Source organism: Uloborus diversus, chromosome 1 (assembly GCF_026930045.1).
Source record: "Uloborus diversus isolate 005 chromosome 1, Udiv.v.3.1, whole genome shotgun sequence".
In the NCBI taxonomy this organism is placed as follows: Eukaryota; Metazoa; Arthropoda; class Arachnida; order Araneae; family Uloboridae; genus Uloborus; species Uloborus diversus.
The window spans coordinates 144,810,969-144,830,891 of NC_072731.1; the positions used below are offsets into that span (position 1 = coordinate 144,810,969).

General features: G+C 33.7%; 1 protein-coding gene across 1 annotated transcript in view; it reads right to left on the reverse strand.

The window, feature by feature from the left end:
* LOC129232698 (plasma membrane calcium-transporting ATPase 2-like) overlaps positions 1–19,923 on the reverse strand; it is a 351,543-nt gene that overhangs the window by 98,386 nt on the left and 233,234 nt on the right. The window contains 1 exon segment of the mRNA XM_054866826.1: positions 7,331–7,390. The gene's annotated coding sequence lies outside the window, so the exon portion shown is untranslated.

The following is a 19,923-nucleotide window of genomic DNA, read 5'->3' on the forward strand; positions in this document are numbered from 1 at the left end:
TAAAAGCGTTCATCCGGAAAGTTGAGTTGAAGCACTGAATAATAATTTGAATGGAGGAAAGCCTTCGAAAAATATGGATTTTATTTTGAAATCTAAGAGTCATAATTAATAATTTTTAATTGATATCTCCGCTAATTATTATCGGAGGATTATGTTAAATAGCCAAACATGAAGACAGGAAGATGACGAATCCATCGATACCTGGTTCGATGGTCAGTTCACTGTCGTTCGGGAGAAGAAGCTTGGACATAGATAGATAGATAGATACTCAGATTTTATAAGTATAAGATATATATATATATATATATATATATATATATATATATATATATACGGGTCGACTTGAGAACCTCCTCCGTTTTTTCGTCGGTTAAAAATTATTTATTTAGGCGTTATTCAGACATCAATTCCAAAACATTTTTGGAGGAGGGTCCTCAACCCGAACCAACATTCTTTCACTAAGATTACTACCAAAAATTATGCCTTCAATTTTGAAAAATTTTGGAGGAAGATCGCTAAAACCATTCCTTACCTCCAAAGATGACCTAAAATTGCATTTTACCTTTCAGGGGAGGATTCTCGAACTCTTCCTTCCCCAAGATTGCCTAATGTTACGAAAAAAATCAGAATTGCTTAAGAAACGAACCTTAAAATAAAAAAATTCAAAAGTTACTGACTATTGATCAGGTAAAAAATTTTCCCCCTTTTTTCTAATCGGTCTAAAAATAAGAAAGTCTTCAAAATGCTACACTTCACAAGCCCCCTTCACCCACTAAAACCATTAAGGAGCTTCTGAAACCTCGATTTCAGAGCTTCAATGTCGAAACATTTCCAAGGGACATTTACCTTGCCTTGTGAAAGCACCGAAAACCGTTTGAGTTTACTTTTATGGAGCTTCAATTTTGAAAACTGGCCGAACTCCTAACGTTACCAAATATGGTCCACAGTCACGCTTTTAAGACTTCAACTACGAAAACATTTCGGAGGAAGACTGCTCCCGTATGAAATCTGAAAACGGGAAAACTACAATTTCGAAAAATTTAATGTGGTGAGCGTTTAAATCCCTTCCTACCTAGTGTCACTGAATATTTCTTTAAAACTTCATTTTTTTTTGGACCCCAGAACCGCCCTGCCCGTAACATCATCAAAATTAGTCTGAAACTGCGTTTTTAGAATTTCAATTTCGAAAAATCGGGTGGAGGGGTGATAGATTTCGCTCTGTTTTTTAGAAAAATCAATCGGGATCAACTTCAAAAAGTCCCATTTCTTTCATTACACTAACGTCAACAAATATAGCCTATAATAGCATTTTTAAAATTTAAATTTCTGAGAAAACCCATCTAATTTTTTCTCCCTGTAGCATTGCCAGAGGCAGTCTAAAACTGCAATCTTGCAACTACAATTCGAAAAAAATTCCGGGGGAGAACCCCTGGCCCCCATCCCCCTTACTAGAAGCAAAATATTTTTAAGAATAATCCCCTAAAATTATTCTTTGATCGCGCCACTAGGTGACAGTATGAAATCCTCATCCCACCTCGAAAAAATGAGAAGATCAGGGCACTGCTGCTCCCCCCCCCCTCCAAAGGAAAATGAAATTGAAAAAAAAAAGTGGTGTGGGGGAGGCTAATCTTGGTTATATGGGTCCCCTCCATAATAAAAACATATATACGCCACTGCTGCAAACAAATCAACCAAATCAAACCAACTTAGGTTACGTCAAACGTGTAAAGCAGGAGAATATTTTTTAGCAAAACTGGCTGGTCACTCGTTTACAGGCATAAAGAGTTTGGATGTAAAAATCGGGTTTCAACTAGTCACGTTTCGATAACCGAGGAGACATTGATGTCTTTGGTAAAAAAGAGAAAGAAACAAATATTGGAATGTCTAAAAATATATCTTGCACATGTTAAGTCAAAATGAGTATTTTCTAGACATATTCAGTAATTTACAAATGCAAAAATAAATAAATAAACAATAAATAAACAAATCTGCAAAAAACAATATCCGCTCGTGAGTAATTGGGAGCTCATTGTTACCATTTGCACTAACCTCGTTTATGGATCGTCTGCGAAGTATCGTATCAGTTATAATCAAAGATGGTTTTCTGTTATGATTGCAGACTGAACTAATTATCGTAGCTTATTAGCTACAGAAGCTGTTAAATATTTTATTTCATTTTACTACATTATTCTATTTCTACTATATTTTACTATGTTAATATATTATAATATTACTATACTTATTAACTGTGCCTTAATATATGTATTTGTACTTAAAGTGTAATAATAGAACCTTTAAGTACAAATTATCGATGCTAAAATGTGAAATAAGTTTTTTTTTTTTTTTTTTTTTTTAAGTTTAAGAAAAACATTTCATTATTCCGGACCATATTGATTATTAATCTTTAAATAAACACTTGTTTTTAATCAAGAATCATTTTTTTAAATCACAAATTAGATCTTTAACAAATACTTGTCTCGAAAGAATGTTCATCTCGAAATCATCATCGTTTCGTCGTGTTGATATCGGAACAACTTGCCCCACCCGCGGAACAACTAACCCCATGAAAGGGACAAGATGTTCCTTCGACTTTTGGTACTATAAAATTAATTATAAAAAATCGTACGAAATACTACACAAAAAACAAATACTACATCATAGGGGCATATATTCCAATGATACCGCCTGCCCCACCCCCTAAGTCTTCCTAATTTTTCTGTCCCCCCCCCATTGACATATGTCTACCAATGCGCAATATGCTTCAAAGACCATAGCAATAGGTTGCTTTTCTCTCGTCTTTTTGTCGACAAACTTTGTTCACTATGACCCCCCCCCCCCTCCCGCCCACCCGAAACAGAATCCTGGCTACGGCTTGGGTTACTTTAGTTAACAATGTGCCCCATCAGATGATTGTTAGCCTTTCGCCAATGAAAGTCTTTTTTTTTTGGCAGCTATACATATAAACTCTTTTTTTCCAATGTGATTAATGTCGTCTATGATGTCATTTCCATCAAAATTCTACTTTCAACTAAAGGTCAAAGTGTTTTTTTTTTTTAAATTTGATGATGTTTTTCGCTTAGTCACAATATTAAAACGCAAAACATTAATTCACCCAAAAAATCGATGGTGAAAACATCAATGTTTCGATAACGCAGATATCGATGTCGCACCCTCAGTACTTTTTTTTAATCAGAATTTTAAAGTTCTAAACTTGCCAAGCTGGCTCGTCATTTCGTATTTTTTCGGTGGGGGGGGGGGGATGCATTCAACACGAATTCTAATGAAAAACAGCAAAAGATACGCCAACTTTTTTAACCGACTTCAAAAAGGAGGCGGTTATCAATTCATACCGTATGTATGTTTTTTTTTTGTTTGTCCACTCATAGCGTCTCACCTAGTGAACCGATTTTGATGATTCTTTTTTTAATGGATAGGGGATGGCTCAACTTAGGTCCCATTACTTTGTTTGACCATATTTGTTCTTTAGAAAAAAAGTTATGGGCAAAAAACAGTAAATTTTATGCAATTTCCCTATTAAATGTTTTTGTAGCGAAGTTCGCACTTTTCATCCGTGGATAACGGTGGCTCAATGGTAGAATTCTTGCCTCCCACACGAGCGACCCGGGTTCAAATCCCGACTAGGACAAAGTGAATTTTACTAAAATTTCGTTTCTACTGTTTCCCGTATTTTCTCGAATCTTCTATTAATTTCTGTATCTTTCCAAGTCTGGAAAATTCCAGCACTTTCTCAAGTTGTATATAAGGAGATGTAACGTTCATTCGTGGTTCTGAATAAAGATCTCGAGTTGAGACTAACGAGTATTCGCTTCATTTTGCTTTCACATTGTCTTCGCTATCTTCATCTACGCGACAATAGGAAACTCATTGTTATAAAAGTTTGGTGCCATATAACAGTTACATTAATAGTAATTGTAATGATAATTTTGAATGAAGACTTCTCTGAAGCAAGCATCAAATTTCTTCAAGGGACATTTCGATAATGGGGAATCTGGCGCTGTCGTCTCATTTTTGGCGTAAATAATTTTATTTTAGTAACCCTGCTGATTTATAGTAACATTATGTGAATTATCAAAATCTTCCTTTCTTCAGCGCTATTGCTCCATAGTAGGGGTAAACCTAACCTGGAAGCGAGGTGATGCAGTGATTATGATCTGCTTAGCCTTCACAATGCTATCATTAGGTTTGACTCAACTACTCTGTAGTATTTTTATCGTTATCATCTATGCCGATAACAGATGATCCGGGCTAAGTAAGAAAATACAGGATTGCATCATGAGCAACTTAGATGCTGTGGAATGTAAATTAGTTAGGAAAAACGTAATACTTAAATGGTTATAATTAAATTAAGTACGCATGATTTCCAGAGAGGAACAAAGATAAGTTTTTAGTGCCAATCGCTTAAAGTTTGACGCGTGTCAATAGTTTTTTTTTTAGTATGGAGCATTTTTAAGAAAAAATGTGAAGTTTCGTGATGGTAACTTCTTATTATTTCTGAAATACCTACATTTACACTAAAAAGAATGAAATAAAAAAATTTTTGAAAAAAAAAATAGAACCGACTTCAAAATTGCTCTAAAAAGTGAAAAATAATTTTATTCTTTAAACACCATCGATAATGCTTTTAAACATAATTTTTGAAGTTGGCGCAAAAACGATAGATAAAATCATTCGCAGCCATAACTCAAATACAACTATAAATTTAACCAGGACCAGTTTCTTCACTATCACATACATTATGCATTGATGACAGCATATTTGAATAGCGATATAAATGTTTCGTTCGTAACTTTGGATGCTTTTCCGAAAAAAAAAAAAAAAATATATGAACGAAGCATGGTTACACTGGATTTTACGTTTTGTTTTTGCGCCAACTTCAAAAATTATGTTTAAAAGCATTATCGATGGTGTTTAAAGAATAAAATTATTTTTCACTTTTTAGAGCAATTTTGAAGTCGGTTCTACTTTTTTTTTCAAAAATTTTTTTGTACGAGGGTTCATTAGAAATAAGGTTCCCATCAATTTTACGAACAGACAACGCTGTTTATTCTCACAGAAATTTACATCGCCGGAAAGAAAAAACTTCACTCTAATTTTCTGCATAATCACCATCTTTTTCTACGCATTTATGTAAACGGTGCTCAAGTTACTGCATCCTAATATCGTAAAAACTGCCCGTTGAGGAAGCGTTTGAGCTCTTCTTTGACTCCGGTTGCTACGGAAATGTTGGCTTCCCAGATGTTCCTCAAACTTGGGGAACAAATGATAATTACTAGGCTCGAGGTCCGGACTGCAAAGTAGGCGAGGTGGGTGAGGCATGACAGTTCATTCAAACTCTGATAATCTTCCACTCCGTTCTTCATCGTGAACTTTCTTCCTACCGTCACTAATTTTCCTCACCACTTTCGGACATGTTGAACGGACATGAATTTGCAGCCATACACGTTTGTCAACAGATGATGAATATCTACGGGTGGAGTCCTTTTGTATTTGGTGGGATCAACAATGGGAACCTCACAATAGACGTCTGCTGAGCAGTGACTGAACTGCGCAGTGAAGCACCTTCCCTGGAGCTCTGTAGAAAGTTTATTTCTGAGTAAATCCTCGTAAATACAGTTAACTCTCCATAACTCGAAGTCCCAAGGGACCAGCTAAAACCTCCGAGTTATCGATAAACCCTTTCCGAGTTTTAATTTTTATTTTATTTTAAAGAAATAGTGCATGACAGATTGACTGCAACACATATAGTTTGGATAAAGTTAATTATTAGTGATAAAAAACTTTGTAAAGAAAATACTTCTTAATAGCAGTTTATTTTAAAAGCAGTTTAAACTACTGTTTATATATGTCCTAGGCCCAAATTCTTGATTTAAGTTCGCATTTCTTTACGTCTTTTGTCCTAATTACTTTTGAAAAAAAGGATAATTCTTCCTATTTGTTTCAAATTTTCAAGTTTTACAAAGATTAATCAGCAATGAAATTTTAAGTCGTCAGATATGGCAAAAAAGAGCCCAATGGGATACTTTTCAAGGTATCTTGCAACACTGTGAGCATTAAGGGTCACTATTTCAAATAAATTTTCATTCTCCTACAAAACTTTTTTCTTATTTTGGCTGCATTTTTATGCATAAAACGGAAATGAAACTTTCATAAAAACTTCGACATAAAAGGAGTACATACGAGATTTCAAGACAAATTTGTATTGAAAACATTAAATTAATTTGGGACAAAATAAAAGCTTCGAAATAAAAGAATAATTGAGGGATTCGAGTTATCGAGAGTCGACTATACATTCATTTCTGAAAGCCGGGGAGGGGGGAGTGTGCCCCTTCCTGACCGTCCCTAAATGACGGGCCTTATTAAAAGACTAGAAAGTCGCCCGTCAATAGGGGTGCCCACAGAGGTGGGGGGAGGGGGATTATGGCGCAAGTTGCAGCATCAATTTTTTTGGGGGAGGGGATTTTTTATTTATTTTTATTTCTTTATTTAAATTTATTCATATTTTTAAAACTTACATTATTTGATAGTAATATTAATTAAAAATAAATAAATAAATAAAAAATATTTAAAAATAAATAAATAGAATAAAAAAAAGAACTAAAAAATAAAAAACGGAAAGAGGGTCGAGAAAAAATTAGGGGGGGGGGGGAATTGCTCCATCGAACTTGGGGAGATGGGCACCCCCTGCCTATCAAAGTATGACGGGTGAAAATTGCTTCTCTTCTTCTACATTTAAACGAATTAATTGCATGTTTGGTGATATTTTGATAGTTGAAATTTTAATCTTAACTCCAGTGGGTTAACTCCAGTAGATAGCGTTCACAGTTGACCGCTTTTTCGTTTCTTCATTCCACTGAAATGACAGTCTTACAAGTGAAACAGTTAAGCTACCGGATCGAGTTCAGCCTTGTCACAATAAAGCCTTTTCCTGCATGTTAAATATTACTAAAACACATTATCAAATTATGCCGCGGCGCGAGTTTCATTGCTGAAACACGCGCGTTACTCGATCATCAGCTGTTATATATATGAGGATTTCGTTTGCTTTGTGTCCGTTCGCTATATAAACCACATCATATAATGGATCGAAATTAGATTGGGTGCACTAGAGGGGAAGTAGTTGGGAGAAAGTAGTAGTAACAGCATTAATGTTATGATTTTAACTATTTTTTAAGTTAATTTTCGATAGTTGACTGCGAAACGTTACCAATCTCAATATTAAAATTGTTCGAGGAGACACTGGATAATTTAATAAGTATAACATTAAGCGAGAAACATAAACCGAGTAAAAAGTTTTGATAGGTTAACTTACCTAAAATATGAATTTTGTTCTAGCTCAGAGTCATCTTGCTCATTTTGATACGATGATTATCTGAAATGAAATATCTTCATTATAAATATGTAATATGCAAATCAAAATTATTTTTAATGTATGTGTGATTCTACAAATACGGAAACATTTGGAAGGCGTAAATTTCAAATAAATAAATTACTAATAAAGTAACAATTATCAATAAATAATGCGTATAATAATTTTGTTCAATAATTTGAAAGAGAAAAAAAAAAAGAGTACTTCAAAGACTACATAATGAAATAAGACTTCAGCATAGCGAAATTATTTTTCTTTTATTATATTTTTGTATGTGTACTTTTCGCGGCTTTGTGAATGACTTGAAGCATTTTTGAATATTCAACTTAAGAGTGATTTATAAAAAATGTATATCAATGATTAGTATGCTGATTCTTAACCAATACATAATAATAATAACTGTAACTAATAGCTGTTTTTAAGCATAAGAGAACAGATTCAGAGACGACTTAACCACAATTTATTCAATCAATCTAAAGAATTATCATTGCTTCATTTTACATCAGTTTAAATAATTCCTCGCTGATTTTGGATATAAAATGCAGACACAGTTTCTACAGGGAATTAGTCGAACACTTAATGGACGGGGGGGGGGGGGATCATGACCCTCCTCTGGATTCGCACTTGAATCAAACGCATATTTAAATGGAACAAGCCATTGTTATAGTCTAAAGAAAGTTCATTACAAAACATACATAAGCGTTTTCGGGACACCTCGTAATCCCCAGAGCCTGATCATCCTGACATTGGACATGGGGCACCTTTCTATTTCAGGGCCCCCCTATGGCCCGACTAAGATTTTAGAAGACACTGGGCACGACATTCATTTTGTGCCCCCCTTCCCCTCCATTCCCGCTCTTTTTATGCGTTGAAGCAATAAAATATTTCAATACTTGCGTTTTTACACAACCATACTAAATTTGGTGGTACCACAATATAATACATACATTTACAAAGTAGAAGAGATAATACGATAAATTTATAAGATGTGATTAAACTCGGCCCGTTGCAGTAAACCATAAATACCAAAATTATCTGTGATATAACTTTTAAAAGTAAATACACACTAAATTTAGAGTGGTTTTCTGATTTGCAAAGAGATTGCATTTTTTAGGGGAATTTTTATCAACCAATAGATTTTTCCCTTGTTTTGGCATTTGCAAAACTATCAATGATATCATTGTACTCTAGATTCTGGGTGAAATCATTAATTATTTTTAATAAGCATGATAAATTAAGGGGATTTTGGGCCCCCTGAAATCTAAGAGGAGGGGCCTGTGCCCCACATGCCCCTGCGGTAATCAGGCTCTGGTAATCCCTAAACACTATCTGCATTTTTTTTTTTTTTTTTGGTTGCAAGTTTCTGCTATTTGAATGTTATTTTATCAAGCAAGAACCACATAAGAACATATGAGGCAGTGAGAAGCAAAGAGATGTAAGTGGCAAAATTAAAAATTTGGAGATAACCAGTACACATGGTAGGTGAACCTCTCCTCTGTCCTGGGGCAAGAGAAGGTACTAGTAGCCCTGGTAATTGCTGCTATACAGCATGATTTAGAAAAAAATTTAGAAAAGTTCCACTTACATCCCTTTGCTTCTCACTGCCTCATATAGTCTTCGGCAATGGAATGCTGATATGCTAAAGGCACACAAAGCTAGAAAGCGACAAATGCGAAACAAGTCACTAATTTCTTACACATAAAAGACAATTTTATAGCCTTTTGTTTAAAAACGAATTTACATTAAAACCGATTGAAAACAAAAGACAAAAGTTGCTAAAATCAAGCATTGAAAAAAGAAGTTTTCTTTGTGAAGCATCGTTGATTGTTTGCAATTTCGCAAGCGGCATGCAAACAAAATAATTAAAGTCTGACCACGAAGATATGGCGGGGAGAACAGGAAGCGAAAATGGACCACCTCATTTTGTAACAGGCAGAATATGTTAAAATGTGCAAGCCGTGAAGTCGCACGTCTCGCTGATCCTATTTGTTAAAAAAAAAAAAAAAAAAAAGGGTTGGTTGATTTAACCAGGGTTCATACTCGATTTGGATGAAAAAATTAAATGACTTTTCCAAGACTTTTTCATGACTTCAATAAACATTTTCATGATCTTGTTCACGAAGAGAATAGCACAATTTAATCTCAAACTTGCTAATTTTTGGAAATGAGCTTTAGCAAAACGTCTACATGAATGCCACAGCCTCATTGAAGCACTTACTCATAATGTAAAACAAGGTGGCGACAGGAACTGTGAAAAAAAGTTCCCTGATTAAGTTCACCAAATTTCCCTGATTTACGTTACCAATAATAATGGTTTTTTTTCTTTGCTCTACTTGAAATCCATTGTATGTTTGTATAAAATGCAGTATTTTAAACGTTTTAAGTTGTGTAAACTTGAACTAAAGATATATTTTTAAAAGATGCTACTTTTTAAATAGAATGGTTAAAAAAAAAACATATCAAATCAATTTTTTTGGGAACAAAAACCTACAAAACAGTATATTAAATTTTTCTACATGGAAAGATTAAAGAAAATTAAAAAAAAAAAAAAAAAAAAAAACTTTTCTTCCAGAAACCACTTAGCATAAAATTTTTAAGAAACTATTAAAATTACTCTTAAAAACATATGTGTATTTATGATAGAACTAAAAACTAATTGAAATTATTTTGAACTAAGTTTTCAAACAGTATAATAATTGTTGCAAGAATAACAAGTAATAGTGAAGGAATGGAAGTAATGTAGTTATTCTTATATAACTAATTGACATATTTATGCAAAACAGATGAAACCATTTGACATCCATTCATAGGGAGCTTTTCTCTAATCAAGAACATGGGTTTTAATGAATGAATACAGCATTTTAACAATAAAAAAATAAAGATATTTACTTAAGTACACAAGTTAACTCTATTTCAAATGATTTCAGTATGTAACGAAAAAAATCTTAGATTGCTTTTGTAACAAACAACTTTGAAATGCAAAAAAAAAAAAAAAGCAATTAGTTAATTTCAAAATACATAAAAGAAGAATACAACTTGGTTATAAAATAAAAGAATCATTTAAGTCTAAAGAAAAGAAAAACCTTTATAATCTGCAGTGACAACAAATAGTATAACGGCAAAAAAAAAGTTTTTTAAAATTGAAAGTTCAATTTTAGCAATTGAATTAAATACGCGAAGAAGTATAATAACTTTTAAGCGTTTGTAGTATTAGTATTAGTTCAAAAACCAAAGATTTCTTCTTGAAATCGTGATTACAGAACGCTAATTACTTTGACACGATGGAATAAAGGCAAAGGAGCTAAGGCATTCACTCTTTGCCTGTGGGCAGTTCTCAAAAGGTGGGAACAAAAAAGTTAACTTTGAGCAAATTCAAAAATTTTCAAATTTGACATAAATTTTGCTTTTATTCTATAGTATGTATACCTAGAACACAATATATGAACATGAAAAGGCAGCAGATATTTGTAAAAATTGTTAATTAGGAAATTAAATCAGTAGTCTGTAGGTAAGGGATTTTGGACATCATAATGTAAGTTTCACCATTTTTGGCAATTGTTAATCTGATTTTTAACTTTTCCAATGAAAATCTTATTTACTACTTTTTGAATTTTGCAATTTAATAATAAAGAGGATATTAATGAAGTACTTGAATGAATATACATGCTGCTCTTTACATATAATAAAGTTTTGGAATGATTTTGAAGAAGTTGATGAAAGATAAAAAAAAAAGCTTCAAATTAAAAATAATACAAATGTAAAAAGAGACATCAGTTTTGATAATGAATATTCTTTCTAAAAAAATTATTGAAAAAAGAAATTCGTATTTCTATTTGAAGATCGTTAAATTATGTTTCTAAAAGAAAGAAGAGAAAAAGAATTCTAAAATATTAAAAGCAGGGAAAGAAAATTGCTAGCGCAGGTGATAAAGTCGCCAAAACTGGTACAGCTGACGATAAACTACATTTGTCAAACTGGAATTCCCCTCTGGTAACCTTTAGCTTATCGTATACTGTATTGTTGCCAACGGAGGTTTGCTTGGCGATTTTAGCGCAAAAGGGCTTTTGTTACGATCATAACCAGCCAGTTTCTACTCTAATTTATGTATTGTTCAATGTGTAACATATTAATTATGCAAAATACCAATGGATTAAAGAAGATAACATTATAATAACCTTTTCTATTGAGGTTAGAAGACAGTAGAATTATCAAAAATTATGAATAAATGGACAGAATTATCGGCGTCAAGATCGTAACGCCATTTGGACATCTCACATGTACGTTTAAGAAAAATTATTTTTCTTCTAAGATACTGCATAAAAGCTTATGAAAACACTTTTAAACAATTAAAAATTGATTTTGAGACTCGATAAACACTTTTAAAACGAAAACATTACATACTTAGTTCTCAAATAATAGCCTTGTAAAGATCGTAACTTTTGGACATGCATCAAATTTCAAACTTACTTTTTCTAAAATCGTTTACAAAGTAAATAATCTGTCTTTACTTTTGTTATTTGTGTAAAATATTAACAAAAAATTATTCAGTGTAAGATTCATACCTTTAATTTTTTTTTTTTTTTTTTGAAACGTATGGAAATAATTAAAAAAAATTTTTTTTAATGGTACATTTGGACATACCAAAACGTTAACTGAGCAAAATTGCGTCTTTTAGCAAAGAAAATATTTTTTAAGGGCATTTAAAGAGCATTTTTTCCATAATTTATGTCAATTCTTGTCTCTATACAGTACTATAATTTAACTCAAAAATTTTTGAGTGAATTAAAATGAAAGTTATTTGGTGTTGAAGCTTCAAAGTTGAGGTCTGTGTTTGCTCCCACCTTTTGAGAACTGCCCCTGTATGGTTGTTAATTTTACGTAGCATTGAAAGCGTAAAGGGAAATTTCAAGCTAGGTAAAATAAAAAACCTAACAGACACAGAAGCAATTTTAGGAAGTTCATCCTGTGGTAAGATTCAATACTTTAACGTTGAGGAAAAAAGATGCACAAATATGCGGCAGTGTATAATCGCACCCCATTAATTTTACTTTTTTTTTTGAACAGACAATTGGCGAAAAATGCGTAGGGAATTAGAGTACTTAATTTTGTAAAGCAAAAAAAAAAAAAAAATTTTTCTTCATAAAATCCATTTTCTCTGATTTTTTGTAATTTTTTTCAAAATTCCCTGATATTTCCCTGACTTTTCCCTGATTAATAAAGTTCCCTGACTTTTCCCTGATCTCTCTGATCTGTCGCCACCCTGTAAAAAATATAAGTCTACACTCAAAAAACTAAACTATTCTTATTTGTCTTCATCATTTAAATTTAAGTAAAGTAAAAATGTAATGAAACAAAAATTATGATGCTTAAATGTCTATTTATTTTTTATAAACAAACAGAGTGATAATCAATGGGAAAAAGGTTGAATGAGTCATCACTAAAATTCAATAAATTTGCATCAAAAGTTGCCTTTCAGTGTCCCCAATAGTGCATTTAATCATCCACCTAACTTGACAGTATTTTGGTTCTTTAAAGTAAAGCCACATAGTTTAGTTCTTTGTTTCTAAACCAGACATTTTTTTTTTTTTTTTTGAAAAACCATACAGTAATGAATCAATCTTCTGATTCAAAAGTACTTGTTTTGCTTACTTATTTGCACATTTTCAAATGCATACGAATTAATAGATTCAGAAATTCCAGAACATGTATGATTTCTAACGTTGACCGTAGCAGTGGGTCGCATGGATTAGTTTTGCGGGACGTATGTTCGGCACTACTGTTTTAGAGTATTAGAATTTCACCTTTTCTGTATTCTATCGCCTGACAAAAACCTAAAACCTTCAACAAATTAAGATAAACTCTGATAAATATAATAACAAAGTTCTTACGAGTGATGGAATCAAAGTCGAATGCGATTGAATTGCTTTTTTTTTGAGTGGGCGTGGCAAAACCAAGAACGTGCAAGTTCGCTACTACATAATATAAAACATAAGAAGTGTTGAAAATAACAGTAATTCAAGATAAGAGATGTCCAAATAGTAAAATCACATCGCAAGAAAGGCAAGCGGCAGCGACAGAAGAGGATACAATGATTTTTCAAAATTTAGATTTGATTTTGGGATCTTTCAATTGGTCACTTTTAATAGCTTTTATGTGCTATACTGTTAAATCACTCAAGATTTCTAATGCTCTTTTAGTTACTGTTACTTTATCACTGTCTAGGACATTTTTCCATGACCTGAAATAAATTTCAATGACTTTCAATGGAAATTTCAATTTTCCATGACTTTTCCAGGTTTGAAATTCGCTTTTTTTTTCCCCATGACTTTCCAGGATTTCCATGACCCGTACGAACCCTGTTTAACTCATGATTTAAATCAAGTGATTTTTTTTTAAAAAATCTTTTATCAAATAATTGATTTTGAACCACTGGCCTAGACCGTTCGGCCGATTTTCATGAAATTGGGCTCAAAGTTAGTTTGTAGCATGGGGTGTGCACCTCGAAGCGATTTTTCGAAAAATCGATTTTGTTCTCTTTCTATTCAAATTTTAAGAACATTTTCCCGAGCAAAATTATCAGAAGATGGACGAGTTGGACGAGTAAATTACCAAGTTATTACAAAGTGGAACCGTAACATAGGTAAGTCAATCGGCGAGCAATTCACCTTACATTGTTTGTATATATACAGGCGAACCAAAAAACCTTTTAATTTTCTACAAGGAGCAAAGCCGTGCGGGTACCACTAGTGTTTAAATATAAAACCCATTGTTACAAATTTTGTTGCCTTGCAACAGTAACGTTAATAGTAATCATAATGAAAATTTTGAATCAAGGCTTCTCTGGAGCAAGAATGAAATTTATTCACCGTCGTGTAAACGTTATTCAGTCACTAAATGATTTGTTTAACTTTAATGTACGACTTAAAGCAAAAAAATAAATTCTAAAATAAAATTTTGTTTGAAAAGGAAAAACTTTAAAATAACAGATTTAAAAAAAAATACTATTCACTTTTCATAATGCAATCAAAAGTACCAAATAACTTTTCTGGGTCAGAAAGGACAATTTAAGTATTTTTGCAGTTTTCAAATATTCCAAGAAAAAGACTTCACAAACGAAGAAAAGTGCGCTCAAAACATTTCAAACCACTTTCCCATTAAGAAAAATATGCATGTTTCAACACTCAAATTTATGATTAAAAGCTAGATCATGATAAAACATTGTCGACATGATTTGAGCCGCATTTTTCTTCGTTTGTGAAGTTTTTTCTCGGGATAATTGAAAACTACAGGAATACTTAAAATGTCCTTTCTGACCCAGAAAAGTTACTTAGTACTTTTGAGTGCACTATAGTGCTTAGTAAAAATTGTGTTACTCAACTACAGTAGATTAACCATTGAACTATAAATTATTGCTTTTGAAAATCTAATCGTCAAAACTCTACAAAGGTTTAACATTCTAGATTCATACATTTTATACAAATGGGAAAAAAAAATCTACACCAAGATTTTCAAAACACCCAGACCCAGAGTATTTTCTGCGAGTAACACCTCGGGTACATAGATTAAGACACGCTGAATTCATTCAAAATTATAATCTGTGGGGGGCAGTGGTGTTTCCATAGGGTTATTATCTTTCTTTACTAATAATAAAGATAAAAGTTTACCTAGATCTCTGTCTGTCTGGATCTCTATGACGCACATAACGCCTACACCGTTCGGCCGATTTTCATGAAATTTGGTACCAAGTTAATTTGTAGCATGGGGCTGTGCACCTCGAAGCGATTTTTCGAAAGTTCGATTTTGTTCTTTTTCTATTCTAATTTTAAGAAAATTTTACCGAGCAAATTATTACAACGTGCAATAGTAAATTACGGAATTATCATAACGAAACGTGGAACCGTAACATGGTTATTTCCGTTAGTTACAGTCCAAAAAAGTTGGGACAGAGGTAAATGAATTCCTTTGAAAATTCTGAACGTTTTGAGACATGGCTCGACTCGAACCCCTGGCCTGTCTCGAGGAAATAGTGAACGAACAAACATGCGTTTCATCATTTTACGTGACCCGCTATCAACCAATTGCAAAGACAATATATATAGAAATATCAAGCGGAAGGCAAAGTAAAAACACTGACTTAATTAACGACAAAAACCGGTTTTTTTTTTTTTTTTTTGTAGGAATGGAACAATTGGAATGTTTTCGAAAAAAAGACTAATCGAAATTTGGCAGTTATTAAGGCTACGCAAAACATTCTTCCATTTTGTCGAGCCACGGTTGAGTGTGAATCAAATGCAACTAATACGAAACAAGGCTACAAAAATTTGTTATTTTCTACTTCAGGTGACCATTGATCCTTTCTGATAGGCTAAATGAAAGGCAATTTATTTTGCATTTTTCTAACAAACACCTGTTACCAAGAGAAAAATTTACTGAAATAGTTTTCTTGCTTGATTTTCTGAACATTTTAAAAAATTTCCTTCAGAGAAAAGAAAAAAAAATACAAAATGTACAATGTCAATAAAAAAACAATAAAAATTTCAAAAAAGGAAAGAAAAAACGAGCTGATGTGCGAGTCACATGACTTCCTTTTACTCTACTTTAATGTCATTTCCCCATTACTGGCAATTTTAGTGTGATTCAATAGTTTACTCTCTAAATATCAGCAACAGTGGCTAAATTGAAACAAATTAAAAAAAAAAAAAATCGCCAAATATGTCGCCAAGTTGGCGACAAAAGACTGGCGATATATCGCCAAAGGTCCGTCAAATTATAACACCACTTGAGTTTACATCGAAATTAACAATGATTCCCCCCCCCAAAAAAGGGGCAAAAGACCCCTTTAGAAACACCCCAATGCAATCAAAAGGAGAGGTGCATAACTAGACCCCACTAGGAGTCTACGTGCCAAATTTCAACTTTCTACAGCTTACCGTTCTTGAGTTATGCGACATACATCCGCACATACAGACGTCACGAGAGAATTCGTTGTAATTAACTCGGGAATCGTCAAAATGGATATTTCGCGTGTCTATACGTTCTTAGGCACTTATCCACGTGTGGTCGAGTCGAAAAAAAAACTCAATATTCATTCGGGGGTGAGTAAAATGGAAATTAAGGTCGATTTTTGAGTGAAAATTTTTTTGCGAATACAATACTTATTTTTTGTAAAAGGGAGTAAAACAGCGTTGTATTTGTACATTTTTTTCTAAAAGACTAATGGAAAATATCCAACCACTTGACCCGCAAATCCTAAGGAAACACAGAATCATATTCTTTGCACTGAAAAAGCAAATTCAATAATGGTTCCCTGCAAACCTTTATACTTTAGAAACAGCTCAAAGCTATGGAATTTTATGATGGGTGAACAAAAGTGACCAGTTTGATACAGGACATGGCTTTCATTTGCACTAGAATATAAAACCTTTGGGATCCTGAACTTTATTTTTCGACATCAACATAAATTATGTAAAGAAAGTCTTCACATTTTAGAATTAAGTTTGACACGTTTATATATCAGATTGTGTTCCACTAGAAAGTCAGAATGCTATAGCGTGAGCTTGCATTCCCGATCGGACGCGAATAAAGTATTATCTTAAAGTTGAAGTTTTTAAAAACTTGCTTCCTCATTCTTAATGAAGTTTACGGGAGCAAAAGTTTTATTTTGGGTATTCCAAGCGCATTAATCAACAAACATATTTGACAGTCGGCAGGATTGACACATTTAAAACTTTTATGCTTCGCATTTTCGCACGCTAGAAGAAAATGAAACATTTAATGTAATGATGCTATGTATGAAAGAAAAATTTAGAGCTGAACTAATAAGAAAAATAGTAAGTAAAAGTTTAAATTCACGAAAAATATTTTAAATAGTAGCTGCGTCGTCCAGCATTGTACGGTCTAAATCGAAAATAAAAGTTACGTCAAGTGACGTTTGTTCGACACTCAGGCTAAAACAAAAAAAAAAAAAAATCAGTAAAATTTTGCTGCAGATTGCGGGAAAATAACCGAAAAGTAAACATTTTAAATCCCCCGATTACAGGAAAAGCCTTTAAAACAAAAGCAAGAATTTTACTTGTTCATATTCGAGAAAAAAGTGGCAACAGACCTTTTGTCTCAATGATTTTCTTCACCCCGCTACTAATTTTAATAAAAGCATTGTTGCATAACGTTGAGATGAAGCACTGAATAATAAATTTGAATGGAGGAAATCCTTCGAAAATTGGGATTTTATGTCGAAATCTAAGTGTCATAATTAAAAGTTTTTAATCGATATCTCCGCTAATTATCATCGGAGGATTATGGATCGGGAAGATTCGAATCCATCGATACCTGGTTCGATGGTCAGTTCACAATCGTTCGGGAGAAGTAACTCGGACACAGACTACATAGATACATACACTTAAAAGCCAAAACATTATGACCATCCCTAACTTTTTCAAAGAATTCGTCTCGATGACGTGGAGACTACATGATGAAGTGGGGTTGGTATATAACTGAGGCTGGAGAAGGCCAGGCTTCATTCGAGCACTTTCGTTTGCGAATTATGGGAAAGGGTATCGATCTCAGCGAATTTGATAGAGGGCAGATTGTGATGGCCCGAAGACTCAAAACGAGTATCTCAGAAACTGCAAGACTGGTATGTTTTTCATGATCTCTGGTTGCTGTACTTACGTGAAGTGGAAAAAGGACGGTGAAACCAACAGTAGGCGTAAGGGTGTTGGACGGCCACGCATCCTCAAAGATAAGGGACGTCAGAAACTAGGCCGCTTGGTAATGCAAAATCGGAGGCAGACAGTTGATCAACTGACAGCTCAATGCAATGCAGTTGCGAGTGAAAGTGTTTCTTAACACAGTTCAGCGGACACTGTTGGATATGGGACTGTGCAGCAGACTTCCTACTCGTGTGCTTCTATTGACCAATCGTCATCGTCAACTACGCTTACAGTGGGACCAAGAACACCGAGACTGGTCCTTGGATGACTGGAAGACAGTTGTCTGGTCCGACGAATCACGATTTCATGTTCATCACATGCATGGTTGTGTCAGGGTTCGCCGTCTTACAGGCGAACAGTTGCTCCCATCTTTTACCGTTGGTTGTAAACAGGCTGATGGTGGTGTTATTATGGTCTGGGGGATTTTTCCTGGCAGGCTCTGAGACCCTTAGCTGTGGTAGAACATATCATGAAGGCTGTGGATTGTGTGAACATCGGGGCAGATCAGGTACTCCCGTACATGGCGTCGGTCTTCACTACTGGAAATGGCATCTTCCAGCAGGACAATGCCATATGTCACAGGGCTATAATTGGGTTTTTGTTCTCAATCCCGTGGGATATCAAATCCCGCATTTTTTTTCCAATGTAAACGTTTTCTAACATTTGCAGCTCATGAAACGACTATTTTCACAAGCATCATCTGAAGTTTGAATCACTTCGTATATCTTTGTGTCTCATATATGATGAACCGGGGATTTACCATTAAAAACACAATAAAAGTCGTGAATATGTTTTTGAGATTGAATTAGTATTCTTATTCGAGGTTTCAATTTTCGTAAGCTCAGCAATTGAGAAAATTTGTAAAATTTATAAAAAAATTTCAAAAACCATTACTAATATTTAAAATATAGCGGAATGCAATGTCAGAGCACTTCTGTAAGTTTAAGGAACGCATTCAAAACCTTAAACTTACAAAAAGTGCACAATAATTTTCTCCAAAGAAGAAAGCAATAAAACGCCTGAAACTTTATATATTCGGCACGACTCTAAAAGAGGCGACAGAAACTTGGAGGAAACATAGGATGACTCGCATGACAGTGCAGTAAGTTAAACTGCTGAAGTTTTGAATGTTTCTTGAAAGTGAGAGGTAAAATTAGCGAAGTTATCCAAAAACTTTTACTGAGACTGCGACTCTGTGTAAACCAACCAGCATTCAGGGGCGGATCTAGAGGGGGGGGGGCATGGCCCCCTCCCAAAGCCTTATGATTTTAGGATATTTTTAAAAAGAAAAAAAGAAAGAACGAAAATATTATGAGAAAATAACAAAATTCAACACATGTTTCTTACATTAAAAAAAAATTAGGTCTTAACTGGAAGAGAAATCTCTCTCTCCTCGAAAAAGAACTATTATTTCCAAAATTTTGCTCCTTCATTTACATCCTATCTTGATTCCAACTTCAGACACTTGGACGTTCTCTAAATGCTGTTGTTCTCAGAGTCACCTATTGCTCACGAGATCAAAGAGAGCCTAAACTAGCGTATTTATGACTTTCATTTCGAAATTTTTCGAATCCTCCATCGCTTTCTCTAATACGAGCAAAAATAGCTTAAAATAAGATTTTTAGAACCTCTAAGGTAAAATATTTCTAGGAAAGGGGGATTCCAAACACAATCACTCTCCCTTTAGAATCATTCATTTTAATAATGTTTCTCGAGAGTTTGTTCAAACATTTTGGATGTCCCCCCCCCCCTCAAATGATCGGCTAGATCCGCCACTGCCAGCATTCACCCCTGCTGTAATGAATCGAATGCACTGATAAAATG